The sequence below is a fragment of the Battus philenor genome, unplaced genomic scaffold, assembly GCF_028537555.1.
Source record: "Battus philenor isolate CCGP_79_NKW_IND1 unplaced genomic scaffold, ilBatPhil1.0.hap1 SCAF_10, whole genome shotgun sequence".
Taxonomy (NCBI): Eukaryota; Metazoa; Arthropoda; class Insecta; order Lepidoptera; family Papilionidae; genus Battus; species Battus philenor.
Genome location: NW_027181662.1, coordinates 9,826,463 through 9,849,292, shown reverse-complemented (window position 1 = coordinate 9,849,292; position 22,830 = coordinate 9,826,463). Strand labels below are relative to the sequence as shown.

Below are 22,830 nucleotides of genomic sequence, written 5' to 3'. Positions count from 1 at the left end.
TTTTAAATTCCTTTGTAAAGGTAAAACAGTGCCTTTAGGCATTCATTTCTACGACTGATATTTTTGTAAGGGAATTTGTGTACACAAAGAAGTAATTAGTGAGTCTTGAATTACCGAAAACAATCTTGTTAATTGGGGTACTGGTTGAATAATATGTATGTCTAATTTATAAAGAAACTCGTCCTGTATGCCTTAAAATACAAAGTTACAATTAGGGCATAAGTTATTTTATAATTTTAACACACGTAAGTTATTACAAAATGTCTACGGAACAAATTCCATAGATATTTTGTAATAAGTTGCGTCTTTTTAATATAAAAAAAATCTATATATCAATAAATAATGGTCTACGTACTCCATGACTCAGGTTATAAATATTTAAATATATAAAAATTCCAAAACTGTTATAGTTAAAACTGCGACTATAAAAACAATCATATTATTATCAAATTGTTTTCCGTGTAACATTGTTAAGGAATGTTAATCAGGAAGCAATTCTAATATTCCTGTTTATTTCTTATAAGAGATATTTTCTACTTTGAAAAGTTTTGAATGCTGAATAAATTTTGTATAAATGAAATTCGTTTTTTTTATCAATCGTTTGAAAAGCTGACTTTTATTTTACGTTAGAATATTTTATATTAATAACTCCAAATTATTATAATTATATTTATTAGTCGTTGAGAGCAAACTTTCTTGTTTTAAATATTCAATTTTTAAAATTTCACTTTTATTTACAAAGTATCATAAATTCCATTTGTTTTGTGATGAACCTTGTGTAATTTTTGACTTGCCATGCAATACAATTAAAAATATTTCATTTTTCTTTATATTATGAGGAAATGGTATAGTACTTTAGTATTTGAGAAAGCGAAGGTTACCCAAAATTGAATATTCTCTATATAAATGAACAACATAGTTTATGACATTGTATGTGTTACTGGCATCTTGTAATTATCAACTTTTATAAATTGCTTCCCACGGAACCGACGATAAAATAACAGAGAATATTAATTTTACAGTTTTGTAAAACTAACAATGTTTAACTGAAATGATTAAATTAAGTTTGTTAGGTATTATACCTACTGCATCGTAATTAAAGACATTAATAACTCAATTATTCTAAGGAATATTTATGATAGATATGACTGGCTTGCTGTGGTTACATTTAGTTAAAATTATATGGTATCAAAACAATAGTGGTAGTGGACAGGTGACCTTTGTCCTCGAAAAACGCAGGATGCAGGAACAAAGGAAGCCTATATCGAGTAGGTGACATAAAATGATAACGGTGACCACAGTAATCAACATTGAAAAAAAAACATAAGGAAAACAGGAATAACAAGTACTAAGACAAATAGTATCAATTATTTGTGCATTTCAAGAATGTTCCAATAATGAAACAATTACAATCCTAAGAAAAGATACCACAAAAACTATTGATTAAGTTCAAGTTCAAGTCATACAAACAAGTTAGTTTTACATCAATGACTAATTAGCAGTTATTTGTCACTGCATAATTTTACGACTATTCTTTGCAAATATTTAAAATATTATTGGTGGAATAATTATTTTGTCAATACGGTTTTATTATAAAAATCGGTCAGATCACGATATTTTCCAAAAAAATAGTGTTATTAATGTTAAAGCATTTTTTCTACCCAAGACCCTCGGACCGATCTCTCACGCGATCAAATTCCTATTCGCTTAGAGTAAGATAAGTTATCGACCAAACACTGCCGGCAATGTTTACCAACAAATAGAAAAGAGACCTCAATGCGCATGCGCTAACATCTCCGTGTGCGGATATAAATATGGCGTCGGGATTCTTGGCATGTCTTGGTTATGCAACGCCGTTTCATCTAGTAACATGTACATCAATATTAAAATATTTTAATAATCGCAAATTAAAATATACTTTTAACATTTATCATTTCCTAAGAGGAGACATACATTTATTATAATTTATTATAACATTTGCTCCCATCAAAAAGATATTTCTTATAAGATTTGATGAATGATTCCAGTTCGAGGCATGTCGTATAAGATATGAGGCATTTGACTTCACAAACATTTATTAGAAAATGAGTAATAAAACTTTAACAGAGATGAGAAAATATTTCCTTGATGAACACTTTTCTGTGCCTTTCAAATATTTTGATGTAGTAATAATATGAACAGTGTATAAGTTATAATAGAACTCCCACATGACGATGAACATGTTCTTTATGTTTACTTTGTTAGTGTAAGCGTAAGCGGAAAATGTTATTCAAATTTATTCAAACTCTTCTTGTCGAATTTGCCTCATTTGCAATTCAGGTCTTTTGTCTTTATTTTAAAAGAGGAACGCCAAGCCGGTTTGCTACACGTACAAAAAATTAAAATAGGTGAACATGCACTATAATTGTCTATCAGTTAACGGGAGCGAAAGGACGCCATTAGATGAAGCCTAACGCCATCTATCCAAAACCTTTGGAGGCTTTTGCAGGCAGACCAAATGTTGCGGGACGTTGCTGAATTTTTTTGTAACGTTTTAATCGAATCATTTTAATATTATATTTTTTATGTAAACATTTTTAAAATGTAATAAATCCTTTTTTATACTGTGTGATACAAACGAATTTGCTGCAATTAATTCTATTTCAATGCTTTTCAAAGTAAGAGACTTAAATTTAGATTTTACATAATATATGTAATAATTAATGTTATTAAGACTTTCTCGTTTTGCTTATTTTCTTTATGTAATAAATAATTACACCTTATTACTACCATTTTATGTGACATAAAATATTTAATTTAATACATTCCTTTAAAAAGTAAGAAATTAAAATCCATTACAGTTAGCAATTAGTTCTGTAATAGAGTATATTGATAAAGTGAATTTTAACATTTTTTTAAATACTTTTTTTTTACAAATGAACCAATCAAGAAAAGTTTTTACTATTTTAGGATATTTTATATAACAGTTAATACGACAAAAGTAAAAATTCTAATTATTATATACACCTTAAATTATTATCATTGGTTTGATTTCGTTCTACGTCCCGCAACATTTGATTTAAACCTGTTAGCCGAGTAAAGCCTTTTAGAGAAGCATCCCTTATTTCCGTTCGTCTCTTTTCTAAATTGCATTTATACCTTTGATAGAAAAAGACGGCCTGTGTGTACGTAAACATTCGGAAGGTATATTCTAATTCAGAATCCTGTTTGTCCCTTTTCTTTTTGTATTGTATTAATATGCTTATCCCATCATTTGTTAATTTATTAATAATTTATACGATTTACATAGAATATGTAAAATTTAAATTTTGAAGTAATTTTTTAATTAAAAAATTCCAGTGCATCAAAATTAAAAAGGTAAAGAAATTATGATCAATTATGGGAGTCTGCAACAAACTTCGCAAAATCTCATCGAGCCCGCGGTTAATTAAACGAGATGCACTGTGTTTTTAATAAAGTAATTAACTAAATTAAAAAAGGGAGCACAGAAAATCAAGGAAAGGAATATATAAGAGCCATCTGTTAAAATATTTGCTTTAATTAAAATCTCTGTATTAATAATTCCGTTAAAAACACGTATTGCAATAGTGATTATATCTACTTTTGGGTTTGAAATTTTATTTACATATTATTTAAGAGTTTTTTTTCTATGTTCACTTCATTACCATACCAAGGCAAAAACAAATATTTAAATTTAGAAACCAAGTAGGCGTTGTTGTTTTTGTTAACGAAAGATGAATTGTTTAAACTAAACATTTTATTATTCTATCATAAGTTTAATGTTAACGAACTACTTTTGATGTCAAGTGGACAGAGTATAGTAAATTGGTTTTGTGTTATTCCTTCGTTTTCATCAAGGCTAGACTTTGATATTCTCAATGGTAAATAATCATTGAGGTTCATGTACAGATAAAACACAGACTATTAAAAGGAAATAATAATGTGATAGTTTAAAGAAGACCACGGTTGATTAGCGTGCTGCGCTGGACTAGTCGGACCATGGTCGCAACTCCACAACCTTGAGATCGAAAACGCCATCGGTTCTGCACACTATGTGGTATGTCAACTACCAATACATCTTGCCAATACGCTGAACTATATTGGTTACTTTTGTTTGTCTACGGATTATCTCATTTCTAGTTTGAACTTGTAGAGAAATGCCGTGCATAACTTGTCCGATGCCCATTGAGCGACTGTGATCCTAAAAGAGGCCTCATTAATATAATTCTTTTATTTTCATTTATAACATAATATTGTATTACATCAAAAACTATAAATAATACGTGGGAATATTTTTCAACAAAATTATTAAATTTTAGTAATTTAACTCTTTTGTCTCGCGTGCATGAAGTAACGTTGAAGCTATTTTCATCGCAAGATCAAATCAAGGCTATTCAATCTCATTAGAGGCCATGCCATAATTAAATGACCGCCGTTTGATACAGATAAAAAAGATCTGTTATTTAAATAAGAAGTGTTGTTTTTTTTTCTTTTTTGCGGTTAAAGATTGCTTTCAAAGGTTCCGACGAAGATTAAGCGGTTAAATTATTTTGACATTACCACTGCACGGCCAGTTCTGATTTTGTAATTATAAAAAAATGTAAACATTTTCGCTTCATGCAGCATCGTATCCTTTTTCATTTTTTAATCATTAAGACACACAAAAAGTTACAACTTGATTTTGATAAGTTCATATTATTTTGCGGACAATTTGCTTTTATTTCATGTAGAATCAGTATTTTCTTAGTCCAATTATGTATATTTCGAACCTCCAAAAGAATTAGTATGAGTATGCCTACACGATGAGTGCTTCAAAATAGTAGTTGATACAACAATGTATCTTGATTAGCCATGGCCTATTTCAATCCTGGCAATGTACATCGCTTGTTTACACTATGACACGTATATGTAACAGAACTGTGATAGGCACTGCGTGATATACATATATAGCTATGAGAAAGATATTTCAACGTTTTATAAAATCTGTGTTTTTAAAATAATCGTTTATTTAACGCTTTTGTCCGAGTTTAACCACCGTGTTGTCTGATAGAAAACGACGTTATGGACGAAGATAAAACACGTGGACTTAGTAGGTACTTGTTTACTCAGACTCTGAAGAGACCTGGGTTATAATTCTCGGGAAAAAGAAAGCCGGCAGAAAGTTTCATACCCGAGCTGTGCGGATGAGAAATGTTGAATCGAAATACTTAGTACGCTTCCACGGACACTTCTAAGTGTAAGGAAAGATCGCGTGTAACCTATCTAATCTGCTATTTACGTTTTGCTTTCTTTAATAGATTTTTGATTTAATAGACGTTTAGGTAAACAGATGAAAACCTTATTTTACTTCAAGAAACGACGTCCAAATCAGCTCGCAGATTTTTTAATACAAAATAAGTTTTTTAGTATTTCGTTAATGTAACAGTGTAATAGTTTTAAAGAGAGAAAAATAAATTATCTTCTAATTTACATGTACGTTGAGGAATTATAAAAAAAAAACATCCCATCACAAACTTATCAGAACGAGTTACCATAACATGAATATAAATTATAAATTTTTGTAACCGACTAAAAACTATTTAATGAATATAGATCGTATGTAAGATGAAAATGTAAATTTATATTGTAATAATTCATAACGCGTATAGCAACAACATCTATATCACATGTTTATTTTTTGACCTTCAAAAGTTCAAGCAATTTGACTGAAGGCCAATATTTGCCACCTGCTACCGACGTCGGTGACAATTTGCTAGCTTAAAACGTCCGTCTTACTCTAACGAAAAGCGACAGAAAGAGATAGATCAATCTCCTCCATCCCCTTGTGCAGTCTAAGCAAAATGTCAATGAACCAACTGCGACTTCGATACAACACACGCGCCCGTCGCGACGTCCTTGAATATGACTAAAATAATAATTCTGAGTATTTTAATATTTAAGGACACTTGGAGACACAAAAAAGTCTTTCTTTTCTGTGGAAGTATATTACTGCATATTAAACTTTCTTACTGATAAATATTTGTTGTAAAAAATAATAAACTCTTCACCAAGAAAGGCAGCGTTTAATTTTCTTTTTGTTATGTAAGCTTCTTTGATTTAACATAACACATACTATGCTTTGAACAAGTTTGCTGCGTTCGTTTAATTTTTATACCTAAAAAATAACTGAAACACTTTGTTATTTTAATTATTTTATGATTTATCATAATGGAAATTAAACAATGAACAAATATAAACATTTGAAAATGTTGATATGTTTGAAATTAAATCAAAATCACGAACATTGTAAGATTGCGGGGCATCAGCCAGTCAATAAGTTTCGTAATTGAACAGGGAACGCGCGTCCAGTACGGAGAGAGTGACCGACATTGCAAGGCAATAAAATGCATGAATTATCCAACATTCACGAGACATCTGGCACCAGATGACGCGTCGTGGGACGACAGATAAAGAAGATCGGAAAACATTCCTTGTTATTTTAAAGTTTCTCCGTTTTCGGCTGGTAATATTCCGTCCGAATAACCGTAAAGCATGACACAATTGTATCGGACAAGATTACGGCGTAGTTGATGTTAATCCCCTATTTTATTGTGTTTACTCGATGTACGAGTACATTGTAAATAAAATATAAATAAAGAAAAAAATATTCCACTGCAATTTTTAAACTTTTTATAAGAATGGTATATTTTAATAATTAGTGAAATAATTTAAAAGAGACACAAAAACATCCTACTAGATCACAATCATGTTAAAAGAATAATGTGAAAATGAGAAAAAAATTACCTTTTAAAACAAAACGCAGCATGTGGTCATGTGGCAAGGTTTTATTTTTCCGTTGCACGTTATAATTTGGATATGTATATGTAAATAAACTACCATAAATCTTAAAAAAATTAAAATGTAAAAAAAAGTGTTTTAAGATGTTATTCTTAATAAGTAACTTGACATCAAAAAAGCTAGTGATACGAAAGTAATTTACCATTAAATCATTAATCAATAATTGTTTTAAAGTTTTATAAAAAGTTAAATCGCGTTCAATCACGCTTCACTGAAGGAGTCTGATAAAGATGTCTATTTCTAGCGACGATCGACATGAATATGAACGCAAATGAAAATTCTCCGAAGATGTGCATTCAGTGTCATTAATGTTGTTATATTTTATATATTGTAATTTACAAAGCTGTCTAGTACTATCAACAGTATTTTTGAAACTAATTATTTTGTACTAATGATATATTACTCTTCTTCAAATTTTAACATTATGGTAAAAAAAGGTAATGATCAATGTATAACTCACATAAAAATAAAATGACATGACATTCTACTGTTATCAAACTGAACAATGTTGGTTTATGGTTTATTATTAATTACATACATGGGATTTAAACAAAGTTATGAAATAGAATTTTATCATCTTCTGTAAGAGTGTACTAAATGATTTTTATTCATAATAGTGAAATTTCAAAGTAATTAATTACAAAGGAAGTTTTCAAAGACCAAATGTTACAAAAAAATAGTTGATTATAAATTGAGAAAATTTCACGTGCTTCATTCTTTGTCGAAAGTGTCAAGGTGTAGTTCTTCAATTTCCGACTAGATGTCGCTACGGGTAACTTTTTGTTAACGAAAGTTCTTCTTTGTGTGGGTGTGGAAGGCGATACGTACTTACGTTCACTCACTCATAGATGGTATTGTGTTCACATTCGGTGTACAGACGAGGCTACACACAGGCAAAATGTACGAGTGTGTCATTGCTTTTGATAGTAAATAAGCTGAATGCTTACTTGTGAGTATATTCGAAGTTTTCGTAAAGAGATTCCTACGACTTACGTAAAAGATATTTCGCAATTGATAAAACGAGACGATAGATGGCGTTTGGGAAAGTTTATTATGAATGAAATGCTACTAAAAAAAGCCTTAATGTTTCTACTTAACCGTATTTATACAAAATAATTTTGTGGAGAAATTTACTATGTACAAATATGTACTTAATAGAAATAAATTTACAAACAAAATACTTTTACTTAAGAACAGCAATTTTTATTTATTTTTAGTGTTTAATATTAATTGATTTTTTTTAATATTTTAGATCTAATTTCAAACTTTTTTCGCCTAAATTAATTTTATTTACATTTAAAATCTTTGGAATTGAGTTCTTAAATTATAGTGCATTTAGAAAAAAAAAAGATAATGGCTGACGCTTTTAAATTTTCAAAAGTTTTAAAAGCGGCCATTTTGGATCTCTGTATCGATTGGTAGGAAAAAATCTATTGTCAACGAATACTATTCCCTATTGGCCCAGTTTTTATAAGAGGGTGACACATCCCTGTTAGCTTTCCCCGTTTTTTGTTACGAGGGCCCTTTTAAACATTGTCTCTTTACTTTAATATTCAGATGAAACCGCGGCTTCTACTCATCGTAATCAGATTGAAGCAGTAAATGTTAAAAATAGATTATCTCCTAGAATTTGTACGATATATACAAATACACGTGAAATATACGTTTTTCTACATTGGGTAAGTCTAATATTTTGTTAAAAATAATTCGTTAATATTAATTACTTTTATTTTACACTTAGCAGTACTTACATTTAAATTAACTTATATTTTTATTAATATCATATTTGAGAAATAATATGAACTGAAAATATTCAATAACACATCTCCAGTAAACTGCATACGGTGGTAAATTTAAGATATAATTTTTGTTGCGTTAGTTGTGTTGTACTCGCATCGTGATACGTTTAAACCTAATACAAGCCAAATACTATTTGGTGATATATGTATTGCTACTCACGTAGACTTTATTTTTTTGTTTGCCATAACGACATACTGTAATTAATTTAACCGTCGATGAACCAATAAAGGATAGAAATAAATTAATTAAATATATTTCAGAGTACACAATTTATTTATTTATTTATTAACTTATTATCTTAATTACAAACTTTGATTTTACTAAAACATATTTTATATATTATAGTATTATTAATTTTTATTTCTATAAAATCAAAATATCAATGAAACTCACTGCTTAACAAAACACTACACTAGGCACAATCAGTCTAGAATAAACCAGTCTCTAGAGTGAATTAGGAAATAATAACATTTTGGAGTGGTGCGTGGTTTTAGATAATACTGAAGTAGATAGTAAACATAAAGATCTTGATAAAACCAATGTAGTCATTAGTCCACAATCTGCTTGCATAGAAGACTCTGTTACTTTGGCCACATTGCACGAAGGAGCTCAGACAATCTAGAAAAGCTTATAGTTTTCGACAATGTGGAGGGTAAAAGGACCAGAGGACGGTCGCATTTTCAGAAATATGTAACACTACCATGCGTGGTTATTAAACCCTTTTAGTAAAATAGAGAAGCCTTGATAAATATGGTAGCAGTTACTAACATGCTTGCCCACGAACCTCAGTTGTGAAGAAGTCAATAATAAGATCCATAAAAAAAGGTTTTTTAAAAAAGTCTTAGAATTTCATTGCCACTTATGCTGTACATAAACTACTTAAAACGAATGTAGAACCAATTTTTTAATGTCGTACACACCATGTCTTAAATAATAATGTTTTTATATCTAATGCTTTATGAAAAACGATAGTGCTTGCTTTATAATCTTTTAACATGTTTTTTCTTTCGATTTAGATTGACGTCAAATGTTTGACAACTGAAATAAATGAAAAAATATATTTTTCTACTTTCTCTCTATAAGAACCATAATAGCGACAAAGACAATATGAAAAAAACTCATTTGGTAAAGCCGTTATGGCGATTTGATATTAGTAACAATTTTGGCGACCCATTATTTTTTATGTAGTTTTTCTTGCATTTGTTCTTATTGTAATGTTGGAAGTACGTTTTGAAGTCTGTTGAACTGGTGTAAGTTCAAGATAGGTACATTTAAGTGCTAACAAGGGGCACATTGTTTTTATTATTTGGAAGCGAGGAGGTTGTATAGGTGTCTATATTGCCCGCATGGAATGTCTATTCGCCCTTTACTGGCTACATAGCTCGCATGTCTCGTCTTATTTAGTAATTCAGGAATATGTATAGAATATTGAACTATTTTATTCTTAATCGACAATGACTTGAAAATTATGATAATCAAGAAATTATTTATAATAAGAAATAGAGATTTGTTTAACACAACGGTAGCCTTTTCTTGAAATTTATTTGTCTTCTAACATTTAAAATAACTCTTATCCATTTAAAAAAGTTTATAACCTATTTTAATCAAAAATAAATATTTATCTAGATCAATTTAGTAGAATACATTGTTTAATTATTTAAATTTTGCTAGTTGCTTTGCCAGTTATGTGATTCATTGATGATGTTACTGTTTTAACCTTGATATTTTACGAAATAAGAGATAGTAAATCGATTTTTTAAAAGCCATCTGCAAAGATTAAACGGTTAGTAAAATAAATTGAACTCATATTTTTACAATAAAATTATTTTTATTACGTGGTTTTTAGATTGTATATTTCGTACAAATATACAGGTTGGTTTGTTATAGGTGTAAAAACTTTGGTGCGCTGTAAGTATTTATTATTTATATTCATTTGCAGTCAATTACCGTATGATGCTCTCTATACAAACATTAATGGTTTCTAAATATTAAATAAATAACGTAATGATAATACAGCAAGAAAAAACGTTTCCGAAATTTGGATTACTACATTTAAAATTAATTATTGTTTACTGTCTGTCTGTGTAAACTTTGTAATACCAGTAGAAGTTATTGACCTGTCGTATTTATAAACAAAGAAAATATGAATGTAACGTATTTCAAAGTTATCACTTTAAAGGGTGATCGGAAATAGGTTTAAAAGTTTTAAATCTTTTTGCTTACAAAAGAGTTGTTAATTAAACTTTTTAAAGGTTGTGCCTATCACCAAATATGTTTTAAAAGGGTTATTTATTAAAATAATTTCCAGAGAAAATGTATATTTTCATGAAGTGTTACGTTGCTTTAAGTTAATTTGCCTTTCATTACATGATTTACTTAATGGCGCAAGGGATGAAATGTATCGATGGTCTTACAATTGAAACCGGTTTGCTAAATGTACAAATGTTATTTCTCGTATTCGTTCGTATTCTGATTAGATAAAAGCATTGATCGCAATTACGATACAAGTAGAGAGGTGAGGCGAGGAATGTTTCAGTAAATTTGTTTTACCTGCTCCATGTTAAGTTGCTATATACAAGTTTAAAATGCTTTTTGATTATTGATAATTCAGAATATTTATTTTTTATGACATTTAATCAAAGAGACATTCCACGTTTGAAATAATTATGATGATGGACATAATTATTTCAGACGTAGAATGTTCATTGCTGAACATGGGTCTCCCCTATATATTACCACTAAGGCTAGTCGGAAAGAACTAGCATCCAGCGTCTTTAGACCTTCGAAAGTCACCTGTTTCTCAAGAGATGTCTTACGCTGCGATCGCTGCACCGTGGTCAACACTCCAGAACCTTTGAGGCCACGGCGGCCGTTAGTTCCACATTACATACGGCCTGCATACTGCTATTAAAATCTACTTATCCGCTGTAGCTCTATACATAAGGCATAAATAAAATTAAATCTTCAATCCCTTGTCTAAATAATCTTTGCCGAAAAATATTGATATCTGTAAAGAAAACGATATTAACTTCTCGATTGTATTTAGATATGCTGAAAAGAACCAACATGTAAAAAACGCAAAAAATATTATTAAATATCCTTACACTTCTTGGTAATAATTTGTAAACATCATTCTGATTTCTTGGAATTGTTTAGCATTATAGTTAAATCATAAGACTTCCAGTTACAAATTTTTATCGCAATGTAATAAATAAACTAAAATTATTTGAGACAAACTCATGTCATCGCGCCGAGGTGGATTAATCGCTGGAAATAATAACATAAAGTGCGACAAACTGTCATAAACATACATGAATATCCACAGAAGAAATAGCCAGCGTTAAGGAATTAAAACGACCAGTTTCAACACGCGTCCCAGCTCGTTTCTCCGACGATATATCAACGTAATATCACTTATCTTCTTATCATTTCATAAGCCAGCGTATAAAGGCGAGCTAGCATATTTACATATCGTTATAGTTCCCACAGATTATTTTCGTCCCCCGAAACGTGAGATAACATCTAGCAGTAAGCTTATTTATTTATTTACAAGCCATGTATGCAGCATAGACATATTATATAAACAATGATTGTATGTCTTTATTCACTCTTATATGTGGACTAGCGATATGGTTAAGAATGCGGAAAGCCGGTGGATGGCAAGCCTATGCCATGCAGTTTCTATCTTCAGACACAATGACGATTATGATGATTAACTAGCATTTATATTTATTATAGACATGTACGAAATTTGTTTACGTACATCATGAATCGCAGATTACACCTATAATTACAATTTCATCGGTATAAAATATTAAAACGGTATAAAAAATAACAAATATGAAACAAAAATTAAATTAACTAAAGATTACTATTTATTTTTACAGTAGCATCGTATATGTATCGTAATAGCCTTCTATCGTCACTATGTTTCACTGATATTCAGTATAGCGTGCATGCCAGCTGTTTATCGCAGGTGAGAATATTTCTATGGTCTGTTGCACTTACTGGATCATATTGAATATATTGTTATAGCACATAAAGCTATAATCGGCTATATTTTTTCGCATGTTTAATATTTTGAAATTCGCATTTAAATATAGCATTTGTTTTTATATTTAACGTAATTAGTATGTACAGTGTACGTCTTGTGCACACGATAAACATATCTGTTTCATTTATTTGAGTATTTAGGCCTGTAATTTTAGTAGCCTAGTATTCAGACAGCCTACCTGTCATATTGCATTTGTATAATGTATAACTATCATAACACTGATAATGGCTTTACAATTTTTTATTCTATTTAACAACTTCATTTTACATAAATACTTTTGTAATCCGAATGAATATATAAACGCCGAAATTAAACGCATACCTATACTGCCCAAAAGTAATCAAAATAACTGCGTTAAAAAGAGTGCGTAAGAATAAATAGATATAATAAAAATCATATTTTAATTACATTAACAAGGAATTGATATTTAATTGATATTGATTACTATTACCTCGGGTAACCAAGCCACAAAGTCTAACTGTATTTATCGACAGAAATACGTTAACAGCTACTTGCCCGCTTTTAAAAATGAAGTCACAGGTAAACTTATCTTTAAATTTTTTTCACAACATTTAGGATCATGTCATTTATCCTTTACACTTACAAAAATGCGCTTGAAAAAGCGCTGTATTAACTCTGCCTAGCAAATACAGTTAATACTACTACATCTTTCAAGGTAACTAATATTATATAATGGAAATAACTTTAATTAAACATATGTATTGTATGTAAATTAGTTCGTGCAATAGCGGCAATAAACGGAATTACATGTCGTTTACAGCACGCGTAATGCGGTTGCATTTAGCCGCTTTTGGTTATATTAACGTTAACAAGGTTACGAAGAGGCAGGAAATTGCGGAGTTGCGCCTTTCTTCGCACGATATGACGTTTTAAACATTGCTCTAATCTTACGCGGTTTTGCATAAAACTGTACTCAATTCCTACACGTCTATGACGTCGGAAGATTCATTGATAAAATATGGATAAGGTATCATATATTTTAAAATTATTCAAATGAGAACCTTCATTAAAATAATTATATTATACCTTAATTTATATCATAAACATCAGAATTAGTAGCGGCCAATATCCAGCGTCTTCTGATGACTTTAACCAGGTCATCTGTTCACTTTATGGGTGGACGTCCTACATTGCGCTTGCTGAATTCTGGTCTTCACACCTACAGGAGCCAGTGGCCCTAAGTTTTGCAAGCTACGTGGTCTGCCCACTTGCCAATATGCTGGGCCTTGTCGGTACTTTCGATCGTCTACGAATCTCCGCATTGCTATTTATGAACATATATTTTATTACTTTTAAAAATATTAACAAATATTGATGTTTCAAAAAAATACATATATACGAGTAATACACCCAACAAGGAAGGCAATAATTTTATAAGTTTATAGATTGATCCGAAATAAACACTTACAAATAATGGACCAACCGCTGAGGATCCAATTAGTTAATGAGGTGGAAAATATATAGCCTCCCACGGAAGCGTTTACTGAATTCGGGGCACAAATGTAACTTTTACTATGTACGGTGCGCTAATCAAGGCGGAGGCGCGAGACAGATCAAAGGATTGCGGGAGGTCTTAAGGTAAAAGCTCAGGCTGTTTTGTGTTTACGATTAATAGCGTTCTGGTTTATTTAGTGAGTATAATTACATCTGTGTATGTTTGTGTAAACACCAGCAGTCGCTCGTGATTGTGTCTTCGAAGAAATAATGTATGTATATAAGATCCACACAATAAATGAACTTTGTTTTGTGCTCTCTGCCTTTGATATTTATTTTTTAAGATTACTATATGTATACATGTTATAGAAGATTTTGTATTACTTTTGTCGATTTCTTATTTAATTCATACTATAATGAATAAGTCTTCTGGGGTCCTCAAAAAGCAATATATTTAGACAATACAAAAATAAAAGCTTTGAAACAAGAGGCATGTGATATAATTTTCGTACTGATTGCATTTTTTTTCTGATAAGCAAATCAGTTGTGTATTTAACATTAATGAAATAAAGAAAACAAGTCACTAATTAAAAGGGTGACTCAATGTAAATTTATAAAACTCGGAAAGAAAAAGTTTGCCTAAAACATAGATGCAGAAGACGCAAGGCATTCGTAGAAATTGAATGTAAATAAAACAGATTGTTTACAATTGTTTTATTCTCCTAATAAATATAACGAAATCTTCCAGAGCTTTTGCTACCGAGATGCATAATTTGAATTCGTTTTTTTGCAAAAAGGCTTCTCTTATAGTTACGGGAAACTTGAAGTGGACATAAATAAAGGCCGCAATATTTGGCGGTCCCATCCCGACGGGCGGTGGGTACAACGCGTTCAATTTTACATAAATTATAACGCAAGCAAATACAGAACTTACTGTCTTAACATGTCAGTTCAAATTTCTTTAAACCGTGTTCATACAACGCTTTTACACATCAGTGTAACATAATGAACTTTCAGTTAAACTCTGCAAGTCTTATTTTCGAATAACTACTCAGAGCTTCTTAGAGATGTTTGAGCTGAAATTTCTTTACAAAACTGTACTGTCACGGCATCAGTTTTTGGAACAACTTGGATTAAATAAATTCTTTGCTGTACAATTTGTCGGGTGCGGCCAATCAAATTTATTTTGATTGCATGTTTATCAAAAGCTTATGCGATTAAATAACAAAAAAGATAACAAAAATTCTGCCTGTTTGCCAATTAAATTTATAACTATGAAGTAGTTTTCTACGTCATGGTAACAAGTAGATTAAATATCGCGAATAAAACTTTATAGAAATTTTTGGAAGTTGTTAAATAAACTTTGTATTCAATCAACATTTTCTGTGTAGTGACGTTTTGGCCAAAGGCTATCAACTTTTTGTCGCTGGTTATCCCGGCTTCGAATTGGGAAATAACCAAACCATTTGGGAATCGGTACCCACCTTTATGCCTTAATACAGCTCAAGAGATTTCCCCCCTGTCCATTCCGTAACATACCTACATCGATACACGGATCACGTAACGTAAGACACGATGGATTTCGTTTCAGCTCCATTTGCCGGCTCCAGAGACTTATTACACTATGTACACGAGATCCTAGAAATATTTTGTTCAAATATAATCAGGGACCCGAGTTTTGTCCAAACAACTTTCTTGTTTTTATCCAATGTTATGGAAATGAATATTTGGGACCGCTCCGACCCGACGGATCGCAAATGTTTGGTTTCATATTAGATGGCTCAGAAATATTTAATGTAAAGTAAAAAATAAAAATATCTGTTTATGTTTAGGTTTCACCACGACATGCCGTTTTTCCAAATTATATACTAGATTCCATTGACATATAGAATATAATTTGATTTTTAAAGAATCAATCTAGTAATCTAATTTACTGTATTAACAAAAGACGTCGAAGCAGGACAAAAATACTCTTAAAAGCTGACTAATTCGTATTATTTATAATAATATTATTTATTCGATTCATTTTATTTGTACGAAAAAAAATGTTATATTTTTTTTCCTAGCGGGAACAATTCCATGGCGTATAGAATGCCGGGCCACAGTTGTATCTTTTACATGATTGTTTTCTCCTATCGTTTTTTTAATTTTCATTCTTTAATCATTTGCAGCAGTACATATCAGTTATATTAGACCTTCTTTTTCTTAGTTTAACTACAAAAGATTATTATTTAAATAATCTTATAATAGCTTAAGGTTTTTAGTTGTATAAATCAAACGTTGTTAAATTTTATTTTAAGAGTAACTATTATTGAGATTCTGGCTGAAACTTTTAGGCCAGTGGTAGTTTTGTTAAGTAGTTTATACTTTATGATAAAAAAATATTGATTTACAAAAGTGCTTGCAAATGCCTATTTTCATAAAGAAATTTTTATTTTTGATTTATAACGTACTTCGGGTACGGTATTTTAAAATTTTGACAGCTTTATATAATCGTAGTGATTGATTGGAGAATCGCTGCTATAAAAATTTGTTTTTTAAATTCAATGAAAAGTTTTTCGTACAGAATGAAGGTTTCAACCCTCATATATCTGTAAACAAGGTAAACGGTACCCAGCGGCCATCGGAGCCTCAATAATATAAAACATGCGCCCATATCACCTCCACGTATATTTGTTGCTCCCACCCCGCCCACGGCATACGCACGCCTCTCGACCGTGTATCGAATAGTTCGCATTACATACCTGTCGTTGGAGATAAGACGGGAAAAGCTTCCCTTGCTCTAAGAATCTTCCCTGATCTTTTAGATACGACAGATGCAGGAGCTTTATTAGGCTTTATGTTTATTAATATTGGGGGAATCGAGAGATTTTTATAAATAGAGTTTATTATTGTGCAGATATGAAATTTAAATTAATAGATAATCAGTATTTATTTTACTTTATTCACGTAAAACACAGAGTTTTTGGTTATAGGTGTAAAAATTGTAATGAGGTGAAAGTGTAGTTCATTTCCCGTCAGTTAATATTTGGTACACCATATACAAAATTCAATAGTGCCAGAAAAAATAAATATCGCAATATAATATAATAAGAAGATGGTTTTCAAAATTATGATTACCGCATATTAAAATTAATTGTTGTTTACTATCTGTCCTTGCAGACTTTGTACTGCCAGAAGTGTTTGATCTGTCGCATTCCAATAGAAACAATAAATTGATGTAACATGTTTCAGTGTGACACAGGAGGTACTTGGAAATGAGCTGTACATTCACCCCTTTAAAGATTTTACAACTGTAGACAAACACCCCGCACACAGACATTTTTAACACTATAGCCGGCACACTAATGGCAAAGAGATCAGAAATTTTAATATTATACCTCGCAAACTATTGAAATTCTTAATTTTTTTATATAATCTAAAAAACTTTAGTATTATAGTAAAATATTAAAACGTGCCCAGGGAAGATATATAGACAAAAATATAGTAGCGTTTGTCTAGGAAGTAAAGAGAGAAGTGGTCACGTTTCTATGCGATGGCTTTCGTCCAGTTCCATGTTGGCTTGAATAAATTAAACTTTATAGAATATGCACTATGAACTTTGTTTACACTTGTACAGTATTTGAAGTATAAAATAGTTTATTAAAATTATACTGTTAACTTGAAAAGTTAGTTGGTATTCTCTCACATCATAGTTTATTGATTTTACATATTTATTTAGCTTAATTAAAAGTAAACAATTAAATCTTATGTCCAATTTATTTTTTTAATAATTTATAAACATGTGCAAGAAAATATTATTGTAAACCAACAATAAAACAATATATAGCATTCAATTACAAGAACAATTTATAATTTTTTTTATATAAAAACAATAATTAACCAACATGCTTTATAATGTACAAAATGTATGTAATGTTTATTATGCTTACGTTATCGTTATGTTAAAAATAAAAGATATTCTAAGGAAAGAAAAAATAAATGTAAAAACAACCGGAGTTTGTTTTTTGAAATTGTTGAAAGTAGTGTATTTTACCTACACGTAAACCCTCAATTTCCGTATCCCTTTTTACCTCGACCTTTTTTGGTCGTTTTTAGCCTTTGATCGAACCGGTGAGATTGAATTATTTTCGGACCAAATCGAAACACGGAGCTAATTTGTTATGTTATTTCTTTGTAATTTTCGAACGCCACAAGTGTAAATAGAAGATTGTTCACGAAGCTCATATACTGATGTTAAACAAAGTTCTCTTTAACAAGGAAAATGATTTAAAATATTTTTTAACTATCTTGTTTTCTTTTCCTTTTATTACATTTCTTTTTCTAACTGAAAATTAGGTATGATTGTGCAAGTGATTTTGTATTTAGACACTTTGGTTGGCTGTGTTCTAAAATGATAAAAACTTAATACATGTGTGTTGTAGCCCAGCGGCAGAGGACTGAGACTTACGATCGTAGGTCGCGGGTTCGATGCCCGCGATGCAATCTTATATAATTCACACTGTGCTTTTATTACATAAGACTGCCACTGCTCACAAACAAGTTTCCAGAGGATGAGCAGCAGCGTCCTCTGTGTACCATAATACCATACTGCGATCGTCAACTCGGCTGCCAAACGATTGATGGTATATTCCCCCATAGATATTATTGGTGAAGCCTATGCCTTGAAGTGAGGGTCTATGTGCTGAAACGAAAACTTCTATGATATTTTCTTTGATATTCATATATTCAGGTTAGGTTAGGTTAGTATAGGTTAGAATCTATTTTATAATCGTAACTATTATTTAAATTAGCGTTTGATACCAGGTGTTTTTATGCGATTTTTAGACAAAAAATTTTATATTATTAGTCTTCAAATTATTATTATATTGAATTATATTTTAAGTCTTCCCGTAAGTATACTTAAATATGTCAAACAACGGTACCTTTTTTCCATTATATAAAAAACTTGTTAAATTTAGGAAGGAAACTTTGAAATTGTTTTTTTTTTTAAATAAACTTTTCACTAGATTTATTTTAATCCTTAACAACTAGATTTACATGCTAAGAATAAATTAAAAGTTTAATTAACATTATGTACAAAGAAATTTAACGAGTTCGCCTTGTAAATAATACATGAGTAAAAAAGTTATGTATATAATTATCCAATAAGTATGGACGAACACGTAATCCCACAGTGCGACTAATAAACGAAATGTTTATGCGATGTCTCAGAAGAGCAGCCTTTTTCAAGTAATCAGGTAAGTCTGTATTTTTCCCCACCCAACTTCATTGGCATGTAAATGAGGCACGCCACGCTATATCCGAACGGTTATTTATTTTCGATTTCGTTTCGTTTATGTCATTTTGAATGACAGCCCAATTTCGTTGTCCCATGTTTACATTAATTACGCTCTCCGCTCCGGCCAATTCCAGTTTAAAGCCCCTGAATCGATTTAACTTTTGCATTGCGATCTGCGCTGATTGCTTGCTATCGGTATAAACTTTTTTGACAAAAATAATATTGGATGTTTAATTTTTTATTCAAATATTTTTTCTATAGTCGTATACATTATCTCATTTTCTGGACTAAAAATAATTACTTTTTTATAACAACAGCTTAGTGAATTATATTTCTAGCTACCAAAAAATTTTAAGACACTTTAATGCATTTGTAACTACGACCATAAATATAATATACTATTAAGACAATGTGCTCTATAAATGACCGTTTATAGGTGTAAAAACTATAAAAGAGGTGAATGTATTACATTTGCTAACATTTGTTAACATAAGTGTAGTGCTATTCAAAAATAATGAATGCAGAAATAATAACAAAGGTAATGATAATACAGTAAAAAATCTTTCTCAAAATTTTGATTACAACGTGCTAAAAAATTTTTTTTTATTATCTGTCTCGCAAACTTTTATTTTATTTATATTTATACTTTGTTTTGCTAGTGGTTGTTAGAAATTATTGCACTGTCGCATTCCGATTGAAAAACTAAGTTAATGTGACTATTGCAAGTGCAAAAGTTTTATAACATTTTGCTGACAACTGAGTTATACATTTGCAAAGAAATTAAAAGCTTATATAAAATAAGTCATCCTATTTACTGAGATATCACGTTACTATAAGAATAAATAATGCTGTATGTGGGTTATTTGTCTAGCTAATAGCCAATATTGAGATAGATCAATTTTTATCAGTTTATAATTACGATAATAAACAAAAGTATTTAGTAAATTGAGCATTGTGTTATAACAACGAATTATATACAATAAAAATGCACTACATATGTTAATCGTAGTCAATAAGACAGTTTACGTATAGAATAATAAAAAGATACAAAGACGTTGTGTTAAAGAGTTATTTAACTTTAAATAAAATGGTTTAAATGGATTGCCAGTTGACAGGAGCTTGGGGTACTTCCAATACTAAACACGAAATACCTACACGTTCGCATGCGTTCAATTCCGAGAAATTCTAGTCAGCAAGTTCGGCCAAAACCGGTTTCACTTTAACATATTAAGAATATCATGCGGCTCTCGTTTGTTTTGCTTTTGTTTCCCTACATATGTTTGCCGCTAATCGATAATATTATCTACATACTTTATATAACTTCCTCAATTGCAATGAATGCATACTCATTGTACATTTGTCAGGGATATCTACAGTTATATACGCGCGGGGAGTCCAAAACTATAATTTTTTGCAAGTCACGTTTGAAGTTTATCTGGCTTCAGCATTGACGGTAATAAGTGATACCACGTAGTATCTATCCGTCACTCTATATTAATACCTAGATTTGTCTAAGAAAATTTTTTTTCTTTAGAAAAACTGTTTTAGAACATTTTATTTAATTCGATACGACGATACGATGCAATATTAATAGAATATTTTAGTAGTTTATTTTCGTAGAACGATTTAAATTAACTAAAATCTATTATAATAAGTTTCCTTTGGTATAACCGTGGGAGAAGTAAGGTAATTTAGTTATTTATGAATATTTAAGTATAAATAATATCGTATGTAATCATTATTATTATCATCATCATCATGGCAGCCAATAGATGCTCACCGCAAGACAAGACCTTCGCTGAAGATCGGCAGGATGACCTGTCTTATTTATAACAATGAGTGTTAATTACTCAGTTATTTAGTGATGTAGTGGTTCCGTTATTTTTTGTTTTAAGCAAACTACATATAAATAATAAAATTATTGTGAGTAAAAAATGAATATTTAACACAGTATGTGACATCATGTCACATCTAGTGATATCGATCACGTAGGCTGAGAAACACGGAGCATCCTCAAGTCAATATCAATAAATGGGAAGTTGGGAAATTGGATGTGTTTCGGTTCATCGCGGCCCACACCGTATGTAATAAGATAGTAATGAGCCGGTTCTTGTCACTCGTAAAAATATGTCCGATGCCTGCCACTCGCCAGCTAAATATTTAACGCCCAAATTTACCTAAGAAAACGGACATCATTATCCCAATACTAATTAGATTATCTAAATGCTCCAGTCGATAAATATATGCAATAAATTTTGTTGTAAATAATCTAGATTTTTTTTATCTGAGCTAAGTTAAATACTATAATAGATCCATAATCCTATTGAGATTTAAAAGTCAAATCAAACCATTTTAACTAATTTTCAGTTTAAAACGAAAACTGAGATTGATTCAAGTAAAACCAGCGTACCAACATACCTCTTTCGTTGCATTTCCGTATTCCATAACCTGTAACAAGCAATATAATTAATCCTTATTATTCATATTTTAATATGTATCGTAAATTATTTATAGCACGTTGCATCAGCATACAAAGATTGATTTGACATTGACACACTGCGCATGCGTATTGCTCTATTTGAGTGCAGGGAACCCGTTAAAAAGAGATAGCAGTATCTAGTACGTTAAGATGTGAATGAGATAGATATATAAGCGAGCATCGCTTAGCAATGTCTGGTTTGTAACATGGCCGACCAAACGGTGCAACTGCATGAAAATTTTTAGACTCATATAAACGGAAACTATCATTATTTTTTTTTATTTGAATTATATATATATAATTATATAAACCATAGCGATCATAACAAATAAATTTATATATACGTTAAAAATATGCCGAAATTTTTTAATTAATTAAATCACGTTTGCAACTTTATTTTAATATTATTAAAAGAGAAATATAAAGAAAAGGTTTGAATAAAATGTTTTTAATAGAAAATATTTTTTTAATAATAGATTATTAAGATTTTTACTAAAAGATAAATGTTTACATTTTCCAAATTCGGTGTATTTTTAAATGACTAATGTGTTAATCTATAAATACATTTTATTTACTTATGCAGTGTAATTAAATAAAAAAAAAACTGCATATGTAGTTGTAATTTTAATTGTAATTCAATCTTTTAATTCGAAACCCATTTTTTTTAATATTCCGATTACATATTTTGTTACTTGATATTATCGTAACTGATGCGTAATCACAAATTCCGTTTAACAGCAACCAATAAGGAGATCCAATAATTTTAAAGCGAAGATGAAACGGAGGTGTTTCAGGGAAAGGCCCGTCTGCTAATCACTTCAATTTGGCGCAAGCGAAGTAAATAAAAGTTTAAACAGATTAAACTTCGTAACGAGGGCAAGCCGAAGCGTAGACGGGCGGGAGCGAGGACAGAAGAGGTGTAAT

At 30.4% G+C, this 22,830-nt stretch overlaps 1 protein-coding gene across 4 annotated transcripts in view; it reads right to left on the bottom strand.

The window, feature by feature from the left end:
- The window catches only part of LOC137925467 (homeobox protein abdominal-A homolog), a 190,065-nt gene that overhangs the window by 155,029 nt on the left and 12,206 nt on the right, over nucleotides 1-22,830 (bottom strand). For 3 of the 4 annotated variants that reach the window (XR_011107668.1, XR_011107667.1, XR_011107669.1), the window contains exon 2: nucleotides 21,846-21,875. The exons of the other annotated variant lie outside the window; for it this stretch is intronic. The gene's annotated coding sequence lies outside the window, so the exon portion shown is untranslated. The remainder of the gene's footprint in view (nucleotides 1-21,845; nucleotides 21,876-22,830) is intronic. 4 annotated transcript variants of the gene reach the window in all.